This window comes from Rhinolophus ferrumequinum, chromosome 8 (genome assembly GCF_004115265.2).
Source record: "Rhinolophus ferrumequinum isolate MPI-CBG mRhiFer1 chromosome 8, mRhiFer1_v1.p, whole genome shotgun sequence".
NCBI lineage: Eukaryota > Metazoa > Chordata > Mammalia > Chiroptera > Rhinolophidae > Rhinolophus > Rhinolophus ferrumequinum.
Genome location: NC_046291.1, coordinates 43,275,323 through 43,289,103, shown reverse-complemented (window position 1 = coordinate 43,289,103; position 13,781 = coordinate 43,275,323).

The following is a 13,781-nucleotide window of genomic DNA, read 5'->3' as shown; positions in this document are numbered from 1 at the left end:
ACTCCCTGACTTTAGCTTGTACTACAGGGCGACAATAATCAAAACAGCATGGTATTGGCAGAAAAACAGACACATAGACCAATGGAATAGAATTGAGAACCCAGAAATAAAACCACATAAATATGGACAGATAATTTTTGACAAAGAAGCTCAAAACATACAATGGAGGAAAGACAGCCTCTTCAATAAATGGTGCTGGGAGAATTGGAAAGCCACGTGCAAAAGAATGAAATTGGACTGCTATCTCTCACAATGTTCATTAATTTTGAAATTAATGCAAAATGGATCAAAGACTTAAGCATAAGAACTGACACAGTAGACTGCATAGAAGAAAACATGGGTACTAAACTTATGGGCCTTGGGTTCAAAGAGCATTTTATGAATTTGACTCCAAAGGCAATGGAAGTAAAAGCTAAAATAAACGAATGAAACTTAAAAGCTTCTGCACAGCAAAAGAAACCATCGACAAAATAAAGAGGCAACCAACTGAATCGGAGAAGATTTGCAAACAGTGCCTCCGATAAGGGGCTAATATCCAAAATATACAAGGAACTCATGAAACTCAACAACAAAAAAACAAACAACCCAATTGAAAAATGGGCAGAGGACCTGAAGAGACATTTCTCCAAAGAGGACATACAAATGGCAAATAAACATGAAAAAATGCTCAACATCACTAATCATCAGAGAAATGCAAATAAAAACCACAATGAGATACCACATCACCCCAGTCAGAATGGCTATCATCAACAAGACAAATAGTAACAACTGTTGGAGAGGCTGTGGAGAAAAAGGAACCCTCATACACTGTTGGTGGGAATGCTGACTGGTGCAGCCGTTATGGAAGGCAGTGTGGAGGTTCCTCAAAAAATTACAAATAGAATTACCATATGACCCAGCAATCCCTCTCCTGTGTATCTACCCAAAAAATTTGAAAACGTCTACACATAAAGACATGTGTGCTCCAATGTTCATTGCAGCTTTGTTTACGGTGGCCAAGACATGGAAACAACCAAAATGTCCTTCAATAGATGAATGGATAAAGAAGTTGTGGTATATATACACAATGGAATATTATTCGGCAGTAACAAAAGATGATATAGGACCATTTGTGACAACATGGATGGATCTTGAGAGTATAATGCTAAGCGAAATAAGTCAGACAGAAAAAGTAGAGAACCATATGATTTCACTGATATGTGGTATATAAACCAAAAACAACAAAAGAACAAGACAAACAAATGAGAAATAAGAACTCATAGACACAGACAATGGTTTATTGGTTACCAGAGGGTAAGGGGGGTGGGGGGTGGGGGGTGGGAGATGAGAGTAAGGGGGATCAAATATATGGTGATGGAAGGAGAACTGACTCTGGGTGGTGAACACACAATGGGATATATAGATGGTGTAATACAGAATTGTACATCTGAAATCCATGTAATTTTACTAACAATTGTCACCCCAATAAATTAAAGAAGAAAAAAAAAGAAATATGTTCCCTTTTCCCTTAAGAATTGCAAGTTCTGACGCCATGTAAACCTTGGGCATCCAGTGCCCATTTTTCCCACTATGAGGAGAGAGTGGCCTGAATATGAACCAAGGTGGAGGAAAGCAGAGCCAAGACATGAAGAGAGAGAACAAAGAGTTAAAACATCATTTGATTATATGGATCTATATATACTTCTAAAATTTTAGTTACATGAAGAGAGATGTTTCTTTTTTACTTAGGTTGCTTTGACTTGACTTTCTATCACTTGAAACTGACATAGTCCTGATTATTAATGCTTCTTTCTTGAAGAAATTATTAGACAAAGGATATAGTAAGTAAAGTGGCGGAAAGTGGGTGGTACTTTGCATAGTTTATAGATAGACCTCTTAGACATTTTATAGGTGAATGTGCGGAGGCCACAGTATCTTTTTCTCTTGTGGCCCAGTCAGCCTTCTACTTACCGTGTTTCCCCGAAAATAAGACCTAGCCGGACAATCAGCTCTAATGCATCTTTTGGAGCAAAAATTAATATAAGACCTGGTATTATTTTACTATTTTAATTATTTTACTATTTCACTTATTTTACTATAAGACCAGGTCTATAATATAATATAATATAATATAATATAATATAATATAATATAATGTAATAATATAATACTAGGTCTTGTATAATATGCGACTGGGTATAATATAATATAATATAATATAATATAATATAATTTAATTTAATATAATATATAATGTAATATAATATAATATAATATAATAACGGATCTTATACTAATTTTTGCTCCAAAACATGCATTAGAGCTGATTGTCTGGTTAGGTCTTGTTTTCGGGGAAACACGGTATTTGGCTCTTTTGTTAGGCACTGTACAATAAGCAGATGCACTAGAATGCTGTAGGACCAAGCTTTTAATTCCATGAAATGTTATGTTTGTCTCCAAACAAGCAATTTGAAGAAGATAATTTCATGATAGCTGACTGCCATGGAGTGGTGAGGCCACCCACAGTGAACATTGGTTATTTCCATTGTAGTGTAATCCCTTTATCCCTTTTTCTGGTAAAATGTCTCATTTCTTCCTCTCTTCACTGGTTCAGGTGGGGAGACCAATTCAGTTCTCCATTGCCAGGGATGGGAAGTATATTCTCAGGGATGGGAATATACTTCAGACTTTGCCCTTCATAGTATCTCATTATCCTGAATACAGCAGTTTGCTCAAGGCTGGGCATATTTAACCTAAACTGGGACAATCAGGGTCATTCCTTGATGTTTTCTATTATAGATGCAGGATGAGAGACCCTTTAATTTGGAATTACCATGGCCAGTATAATTTTGAAGCTCTTTGTAGCCACACCTCCACATCTCACATTTTTTGCACTCTCTATTAACTTACGACCAGGCTTGTCTCAAGTGAATGAAGACAACATATATTAAATGGCAGAGCTGAAAGGTGAGAAAAATGCTGACTATCCTCTGAGACAGCAGGGTCAGCATGTGTTCTTCATGACTGAGTCCAAATACATATAACATTTTTTAAATTGCTGTGGCTTTGGTTCCTGCTTTTTGTAATAAAATATGTTGGTGACTTCAGTATTTCAATAGTTAAGTATTGCACCACAATAAACTTAGCGGCATCAGCATGGGAGAGTGTGTAGGTGTGTGTATGTGTGAACACATTTTTGCCTGCGAAGTCTAAGAAAACACATTACTAAGTCTAGTAGAAGCTGGATATCTCTGACAAATACATCAGACAGAAGGGAAGACTAATTTTTCTAAACTCTATATTCTGAACTGAGCTATGGGAGCTCTTTCACCTTATAATTGCTTAAAAATATTCCACTCTCCATAAGTAGTTACTGACTTGAATCCCAAGGGGAAAAAAGTTTGAAAATGCTATAGGCTTCTTGACATGATAATATGAGCTAAACAAGCCAGAACATTTGCAAAGTGCTATGAATTTGCTAATGTTTCTTTTGCTGGTTAATTTTAAGGTCAAAGGCCTTGGTTATGTTTTAATGAGTACTTGAAATGATGTTGGAATAGCAATGAAAATGGTACGTGAGGGAAATAAAATGCTAACAATGCTGATGCCATTTTTTAAACTGGTTTATAGTAGAATCTGCATGTTGAAAAAATTTGGGAGCCATAAAAAAAGTCAAGTGATAAGTAAATCATAGTACAGAGGAAACTAATAACAGTCTATCATAAGATGCTGTTCATATTTACAGACTCCCTGGGCATCATGTGCTTACCTTGTAATTTTGAGATGCTGAATTCTCAAGTGTAGTGTATGTGTCAGGAGGAAGATGGGGCCAGAGTCCTGTCTGCCCTGGTTTGTTGCTGCTTCAGCGACACGTTAGGGAATGACAAGGGTTCTACATTCACTTGCCTTCAACTCTGACATCAAAATGCCAAATATTCCCCTTCCGACTGTGGCTTCTTCCTCTGCCAGGACAAATGGGTTTCACTGAGGATGACCTTAGGAGTTGTAACTATCAACGTTATGTAAGTTACTGCTTCAGTGCCTCTCAGCTGAAAAGCCCACAACCCTTTGCCTATTTTGTGATGAACTTGGACCCTCAGACTTTATTTATGCTTGCTCAGCTTGAGTTAGGCTCTGTTAACAAGGGACACAGGAAGAAGATGGCAGGGCTGAGGGAGTGTGAAGAGAGTTTACAGTTTTTTATTTTCCTGTGTGGTGGCAAGCCAGGAGGGCTTGCAATGGGTCCTAGAAGTGTCAGTAGCTTGCACTTCTACAGAAGTGTCTGTAGTGGTGAGTTGTTTCCAGAAAGTTACTTCTTGATCAGAGCAGTGGCTAACATATTTTTTTGGTAGTTCATCATCTCCACAGAAGTCTAAATCTCAATCTTAACGGTGATTTTCTTCTCCATGTTTTTCTTTGTTGATATTTTCCTCAGCCCTAGGGATGTGTATTAATTTTCTCTTGCTGTGTGAAAAATTACTACAAATCTAACAACTTAACACAATATCTCACAATTTCTATGGGCTAGGTGTCTGGACATGGTTTGGTTGGGTCTTCTGCTCTGGGTATTACCAAGCTGCAATCAAGATTTCAACTTGATTGTATTCCCATCTGGAGACTGGACTGGAGAAGAATCATTTTTCAAGTTCATTCAGGTTTTATGTTTTTGTTTTTCCCGCTGCAGAATTCACTTCCTTGTGGCTGTATGACTTGTTCCCAGTATCTTACAGACTGGATTACCCTCAGGTCATAGAGGTCACCAGTAGTTCTTCTCCAGGTGGCCCTTTCCATAGCAGTTCATACATGGCGGTTTGCTTCGTCAAGGCCATCAAGAGACTCTCTTGTTCCAGTCTGCTAAGATGAAATCCTATATATCACAACCTAATCAGGGGAGGGGTAGTCCATCATATCGTCCACATATTATTGGTTAGAAGTAAGTCACAGCTTTCAACTGCACTAAAGAAGATATCATTCAAATGTGTTTCCCATTTGGGATAATTTAGAGTGTGACTGCACAGGGTGGTACCTGCTTCTTGATGCTGCTGCCTCTAAACACTGCAGAGTTCTCTTTTACCTAGTTAATAGTTCTTTATACTAAGTTTTACTCGTTGAAATTTCTGATGTGGTGTGCTTGTCTTATGATGAGTCCCTGAATGATACAGGCTCTATCCTTGGCAGGTCCTCAGTGTCACCTATTGATTGAGAAGGCTCACTCATAAAGTTACTCTATTTTTACTACTGAGGCCCCAAAATCCTGGGTCTTGCCCTCACGGGAAGAGCTGAATATTTTACTGATGGAGTCAGAATTGCAGGAAAAATTAGGATAAAAAACACAATCTATTCTTGACATTTACCAGTGTGATATAATATTGAGCTAATTTTTGATAAGTTGTATAGGGGTCCATTCTCCTCTTTTGCCTGGAGGGCAAGCAGGATCAAGTTAGTTGGGGGTTCCAGAGGGCATATACCCTTTCAGTGTGATAAATTAGTTAGCTATTAAACTAAATGTTTCTTGACTTTCAAAATGAGAACATTAGGATGGTCCTTTAACATATTTATTTGCCTTGCTCTGAAGGTAGTCAAGGTCTGCTGGATTTGTGATGTGCTAAATGAATGTTTAGCTGAGGTGCTCAGGTGGTTTTATCGGTAAGGTTAGCTACAAAAATGAAGGCGTGAGGTTATTGGAGGACAACATGACATCCATTAAATTAAATGCCTATTAAATTTTCGCGTGGTGAAAAAGGATTTCTTAAAAGGCAAGAGGGAATGAAGCCTTCCAAAAGTGAAATAATCTGACAGTCTAAACAAGTTTTCTTCCTATTGAAAAGATTTCTTTTGACACAATTTCTGGATGTGTTTTGCAGCAGTTGTAAACAGCTTGTAGATGCTGAAGAAAATAAGGCATAGATGAGGGGAAGGGAAATAACTAGGCTATTTCAGATTCTAGGAGCTGATATCATCATTTCTTTTTCTACTTGCTTTGGTTTTGCTAAGGTGGTAACATCAGTCCTGCTTTTCATTTTGCCTTTATGCCTACCATATAGACTTTCGAAAGCAAAGTCTTATGAGGTTAATTAAAGAATAAATCAGTAAAAAATGCATCAAGAGACCTAAAAACACTACTCGGATGTACTTGATTTTGGATGAGAATGTATTTTAAGATGATAAAGTGATTACTAAGCTGTAGTCAACAAAGAGCCATGTTAACTCTTTAGAGTGCACAGAGTCTAATCAGCTTGGACTACGGGCAAAAATAACAAAGTGCTAGTATAAGTATGGACCTCATCTTGGTATATGAACTTTAGGTCATCAAGAAACAAGCAACTCACTTTTAACTTTGGAACACTGGATTTTCTTCTATTTTAAAAATATTCTACACCACCAGTGAATTTCAAGGGAGCATCCTACATTGATATAACTTATACATGTTTGTTCCTCTGATGTGCTTTCCACTAATAATATTATTTCTGAATTACAAAGAAACAGTGAATCAATTATAAAAATCCTTTTATTTAAATCCTTTTGTTTAAAGGGAGTATGGTTCAGAAAATAGAAACTGTGTGGCATTATTTGACCCAGTCAAGAAAGGTACACGGAGGTTCTTTGGAACAGACAGACCTCCCCACAGTCTGGATTTACCACCCAAATTGGAAATCTGAAGTGTTTATATCAGCCTTTTATCTAGGACTGTATTATAAAGCATTACTGATAACACTGTGCTGGTAATTTAAATAAGAATTTCTAGTGCTGGTGAATTCATTCAAGGTGAACATTTTAAACCTAGGACTCTTGATTCATGTGTTGTAGGGTGTGCCAGCTAAAGCAAGGTCAAGATCCATTCCTTTGGCAGGGCTTCTCTGTCCCTCATGTACCTCTTGCTCACTTGTTGTTTTAAGCTGGCCCTATGGGTCACTGAGAAAAAGGAAGTACTCTGTTAACATTTGGAAATCAGGCATATGAGTATATAGATGTACTTGATGGATGTATTTGGTTAGTTATAGAGTTCACAGAAACCAGATTTCTAAGAGTCTAGTGAGAAAAAGTTTACTATCGAACAAGAAAGACTCTGGCCTGGGATACTGGGCTAAATAAAGTTCCTAGTTATTTGGTATATAAAATGGCAGCTAATATTGAAAGCTATACTTACGTAGTCATTTTGCTGGCTAGTATGTGCTCTTGGAAAGAATTGAATGGCATGTGTGAATTTAAAGAGCTGTCTCTATAAATTCTGTATCACTTGAGGGTCCAAGTTACCTTTTGGGTTACCTCATTCTCCTCCTCCCCCTTAGTTTTACGTGAACAAGTATATTCTCCTTAACTTCATGGTCTGCAGGCGTAAGGAGGGATCAATAGTTTTCTAGATAGACCAGTTTTAAGGTAATGGTGGTAGCTTGGCTATTGGAAGCAGAGTTCTCAAGTGGCAATGGAGGTATGCTGTATGTAGGCTTGGAAGCCAAATTAATCATTACTGAGCAGTAATCATTAAAGGACTTCTATGAGTTTCCCTTTGGTGATTTCCACAAATCCTTGGAAGAGGGAGACTCCACAAGGAATTTGGCTTCCTATTTGAGTATGGGGCTCAACATTAGACTTAGGTCTCTGATAATTAATTAATTAATTTTTAAAAATTTATTTATTATTATTTTTTAATTAAATTTATTGGGGTGACGATTGTTAGTAAAGTTGCATAGATTTCAGGTGTACAACTATGTATTACATCATCTATAAATCCTATTGTGTGTTCACCACCCAGAGTCAGTTCTCCTTCCATCACCATATATTTGATCCCCTTTGCCCTCATCTCCCACCCCTCCCCCCTTACCCTCTGGTAACCATGAAACTATTGTCTGTGTCTATGAGTTTTTGTTTCTCATTTGTTTGTCTTGTTCTTTTGTTGTTTTTGGTTTATATACCGCATATCAGTGAAATCATACGGTTCTCTGCTTTTTCTGTCTGACTTATTTCGCTTAGCATTATAATCTCAAGATCCATCCATGTTGTCACAAGTGGTCCTATTTCATCTTTTCTTACTGTCGAATAGTATTCCATTGTGTATATATACTACAACTTCTTTATCCATTCATCTATTGAAGGGCATTTTGGTTGTTTCAATGTCTTGGTCACTGTAAACAAAGCTGCAATGAATATTGGAGCACACGTGTCTTTATGTATAACTGTTTTAAGATTTTTGGGGTAGATGCTCAGGAGAGGAATTGCTGGGTGATATGGTAATTATATTTGTAATTTTTTGAGGAACCTCCACACTGCCTTCCATAACGGCTGCACCAGTCAGCATTCCCACCAACAGTGTATGAGGGTTCATTTTTCTCCACAGCCTCTCCAACACTTCTTACTATTTGCCTTGTTGATGATAGCCATTCTGACTGGGGTGAGGTGATATCTCATTGTGGTCTTTATTTGCATTTCTCTGATGATTAGTGATGTTGAGCATTTTTTCATATGTCTATTTGCCATTTGTATGTCCTCTTTGGAGAAATGTCTCTTCAGGTCCTCTGCCCATTTTTCAATTGGATTTTTTGTTTTTTTGTTGTTGTTGAGTTGCATGCGTTCCTTGTATATTTTGAATATTAGCCCCTTATTGGAGGCACTGTTTGCAAAAATCTTCTCCCATTCAATTGGTTGCCTCTTTATTTTGTCGATGGTTTCTTTTGCTGTGCAGAAGCTTTTAAGTTTGATATAGTCCCATTCATTTATTTTAGCTTTTACTTCCCTTGCCTTTGGAGTCAAATTCATAAAATGTTCTTTGAACCCAAGATGCACAAGTTTTGTACCTATGTTTTCTTCTATGTAGTTTATTGTTTCAGGTCTTGTGCTTAAGTCTTTGATCCATTTTGAATTAATTTTGGTTCATGGTGACAGATAACAGTCCAGTTTCATTCTTTTATGTGTGGTTTTTCAATTCTGCCAGCACTGTTTATTGAAGAGGCTGTCTTTTCTCCATTGTATGTTTTTGCTTCTTTGTCAAAAATTATCCATCGTTATTCATGTTGTTTTATTTCTGCATTCTCAATTCTATTCCATTGGTCTATGTGTGTGTTTTTCTGCTAATACCATGCTGTTTTGATTATTGTAGCCCTGCAGTACAAGCTAAAGTCAGGGAGTGTGATAACTCCAGTATTATTCTTTTTTCTTAAAATTGCTTTAGCTATTTTGGGTCTTTTGTGGTTCCAAACAAATCTGATGATTTTTTGTTCTATTTCTTTAAAAAATGCCATTGGGATTTTGATGGGGATTGCATTAAGTCTGTATATTGCTTTGAGTAATATGGCCATTTTAACTATGTCGATTCTTCCAATCCGTGAGCACAGAATGCCTTTCCATTTCTTTGTGTCTTCTTTAATTTCTTTTAAAAATGTCTTGTAGTTTTCAGCATATAGGTCTTTCACATCCTTGGTTAAGTTTATTCCTAGGTATTTTATTCTTTTTGCTGCAATTGCAAAAGGAATTGTTTTTTTATTTCTTTTTTTTGAGATTTCATTGTTGGTATATAGGAATGCAATGGACTTTTTTATGTTGATTTTGTAGCCGGCAACTTCATTTGTTGATTGTTTGTAATAGCTTTTTGGTGGAGTCTTTAGGGTTTTCTATATATAGCATCATGTCATCTGCAAAGAGTGATAATTTAACTTCTTCATTTCCCAATTTGGATGCCTTTTATTTCTTTCTCTTGCCTGATTGCTCTGGCAAGGACTTCCAACACTATGTTGAAAAGCAGAGGTGATAGGGGACAGCCCTGTCGTGTTCCTGAACATAGAGCAAAGCGCTTCAGTTTTTCACCGTTAATTATGAGATTAGCTGAGGGCTTGTCAGATATGGCCTTTATTATGTTAAGGTATTTTCCTTCTATACCTATTTTATTAAGTGTTTTAGTCATAAATAGATGTTGTATCTTGTCAAATGCTTTTTCTGCATCAATTGATATAATCATATGATTTCTGTCCTTTATTTTATTTATGTGACGTAGCACATTGATGGATTTGTGGATGTTGAACCATCCTTGTGCCCCTGGGATGGGCCCACTTGGTCGTGATGAATAATCTTTTGAATGAATTGTTCATTCGATTTGCTAGAATTTTGTTTAGGATTTTTGCATCTGTATTCATCAGAGATATTGGTCTGTAGTTCTCTTTTTTAGTGTTGTCCTTACCAGGTTTTCGTATCAGGGTAATGTTGGCCTCATAAAACGAGTTAGGGAGTACTGTCCCTTCTTCAATTTTTTGGAAGAGTTTGAGCAGGATTGGTATTAGATCCTCTTTGAAAGTTTGGTAGAATTCACTAGTTAAGCCATCTAGTCCTGGACTTTTGCTTTTGGGAAGGTTTTGGATGACTGATTCAATTTTGTTACTGGTGAATTGGTTTAGATTTTCCAATTCTTCATGGTTCAGCCTAGGAAGGCTATATGTTTCTAAGAACTTGTCCATTTCTTCTAGGTTATTGAATTTGGTGGCATATCATCCTTCATAGTATTCTTGTATGATCCTTTATATTTCTGTGGCATCCGTAATAACTTCTCCTTTTTCACTTCTGATTTTGTTAATTAGTGTCTTCTCTCTTTTTATCTTAGTGAGTCTAGCCAAGGGTTTGTCAATTTTGTTAATCTTTTCAAAGAGCCAGCTCTTTGTCACATTAATTTTTTCTATTGTCTTTTGGTTCTCTATTTGTCTATTAGTTCTGCTCTGATTTTTATTATTTCCTTTCTTGTGCTGACCTTGGGTTGGTTTTCTTCTTCTTTTTCTAGCTCTTTAAGGTGTAACGTGAGGTGATTTATTTGGGATGTTTCTTGTTTTTGAGATAGGCCTGTAATGATATAAATTTCCCTCTTAAAACTGCTTTTTCTGCATCCCAAAAATTTTGGTAGGATGTATTTTCATTGTCATTTGTTTCTATGTATCTTTTGATCTCTCCTCTAATTTCTTTGACCTGGTCGTTCTTTAAAAGTATGTTGTTTAATTCCCTGTATTTGTGGTTGTTCCTGCTTTCTTTTTGCAGTTGATATCCAATTTGAAAGCCTTGAGATCAGAGAATATGCTTGGTATGATTTCTTTAAATTTGCTGAGGCTAGTTTTATGTCCCAAAATGTGGTCTATCCTTGAGAATGTTCCATGTACACTAGAAAAAAATATATAGTCTGATGTTTTAGGATGAAGTGCTCCATAAATGTCAATTATGTCCATTTCATCTAATGTGTCATTTAGGGCTGCTATTTTATTATTTATTTTCTGTTTGGATGATCTATCCATAGCTGTCAACGATGTATTTAGGTCCCCTAGTATAATTGTGTTTTGGTCAATTTTCCCCTTTAGTTCTGTTAGTAGTTGCTTGGTATATTTCGGTGCTCCCTGATTGGGGGTATAGATATTGATGACTGTTATGTCTTCTTGTAGTATAGTCCCCTTTACCACTATGAAATGTCCATCTTTGTCTCTTGTTACCTTTTTCACCCTGATGTCTGTTTCATCTGATATCAGTATAGCTACACCTGATTTTCTCTGGATAGCATTTGCTTGGAGTGTCAGTTTCCACCCTTTCACTTTGAGTCTATGTTTGTCCTTGTAGCTGAGATGTGTCTCTCAGAGACAGCATATGGTCGGTTTAGTTTTTTGATCCAATCTGCTACTCTGTGCCTTTTTATTGGTGAGTTCAATCCATTTACATTTAGGGTGATTATTGATATGTGACGACTTCCTATCATTCTATCATTAGTTTTCTGGTAAGACTATGTCTCCATTGTTTCTTTGCGTTTTTGTTGTTGTCTGTTATTTCTGTATGGTGGCATTCTATGACATTTCCCTCTGTTTCTTCTTTTATTATGTTATATATTTCAGTTCTGGATTTTTTTTTTTTTTGAGTGGTTACCATTAAGTTTCTGTAAAAGAAAGGTTGATATTTAGAGTATTCTATTATCTTCAGCATGCTTACTTTCTCCATTTCCATATTTCGGTTCAGGCCTTTACTCTCCCCCTTTTTGTGTTTTGGTTGCCACAAATTGTCCCTGTTGATGGTGGTGGTCGAATAGCCTTCTTTAGTATTTCTTGTAGTGCAGGTCATGTATTAGAAAATTCCCTCAGCTTCTGTATGTCTGGAAAGGGGATATCTTTGCTGGATATATTATTCTTGGCTCATAATTTCTCTCTTTCAATAGTTTGAATATTTGGTTCCACTCCCTCCTGGCTTGTAGAGTTTCTGCTGAAAAATCTGATGATAATCTAATGGGCTTTCTTTTGTAGGTTATCGTCTTCTTTTCCCTGGCTGTCTTGAAGATTCTTTCTTTGTTGCTGATTTTTGACAGCTTCAATACAATGTGCCTTGGAGAGGGCCTGTTGGGCTTGAGGTAATTAGGTGTTCTATTTGCTTCTTGGATTCGAGGATACAGTTCTTTCCACAAGTTTGGGAAGTTCTCATCCACTATTTGTATGAATATACTCTCTGTTCCCTTCTCTCTTTCTTCTCCTTTTGGTATGCCCATTATTCTTGTACTGCTCTTTCTGATGGAGTCAGAAAGTTCTTGTAGAGTTCTTTCATTTCTTTTAAGTCTCAAGTCTCTTTCTTCTTCCATCTGTGTCATTTCCAGGTTTCTTTCTTTGATGTCACTGATTCTTTTCTCCATCTGGTCAACTCTACTACCTAAGCTGGCTATTTCATTTTTCATTTCTTTTATTGAATTGTTAATCTCCAGAAATTCTATTTGGTTCTTTTTTAAAATTTCAATCTCTTTGGTAAAATGTTCACTTTGTTCTTTGATTGTGTTTCTGAGTTCATTAAACTGCCTTTCTGTGTTTTCTTGCATCTCGTTGAGTTTTTTCAGAACTGTAATCTTGAATTCTCTGTCATTAAAGTCACGTATTTCCATACCTTTAAGTTCATTTTCTGGAGACTTTTCACTTTCTTTCTGAGCTGTCTTGTTGCCTTGGTTATTCATGGCAATTAATGATTTATTATTTCTCTTCGTAGACATCTACAGGAGTGGGTTCTGCGACAGGTTGACAGGAAGAGGTCTTTCTTTTGTTTTCCAGTTTGTGTTTGTAGAATGTTTTATTTTCTCTCCGACTGCAGCCTTTTTTCCTCTCTCACATGTAGTGTTATGTTTTCTCTGCACTATTCCAGCTTCTCATACAATGGGGGGATTCCTGGAAGGTGGGCTTCTCCTCTGTTAACAGCTTGCCTGGGTCTTAGGGCACCACGTCCTTGTGGGGATGTGGAGTGTTGATTTTTTTAATTAAACTTTATTGGGGAGACAATTGTGAGGAAAGTTACATAGGTTTCAGGTGTACAGTTCTGCAATACATCATCTATAATTTATTTTTTTAACTCAAATATTAAAGTTCATGTCTATCACAAAGATTACTTTTTTTTTCCTGATGACAAAGATTCAGGCATAACTATCAGGTTGACTTCATTTATATTTAAAGCTTGGTTACATTTGGAAGGTCTTGGTTAAAATATGCAATAACAAATTAACTTAAAAGTCAAGAAAAGCCTAGCAAAATATTGGAAATGTCTCAGTTTCTCAATCACATGGGATCATCTGATATGGAAAATCGAATATAAAAATGAAAGTAAATGTCCTGGTTTAGGGAAAAAAAAAATCCTTTTTCAATCCAGTGAGAAACGGACAGGCTATTTAATCAATAATATAGAAAAACAGGCTCTCAAACAGAAGAAAGTTAAAATGGACACCATTTCCCAGTGTACTCAATAATAATTTCCAGGTGAAATAAAGATGGAAATGTTAGAAGTAATAATAATGAAAAGTCTTTCAAAATAAAATCTTAGAACCCTGA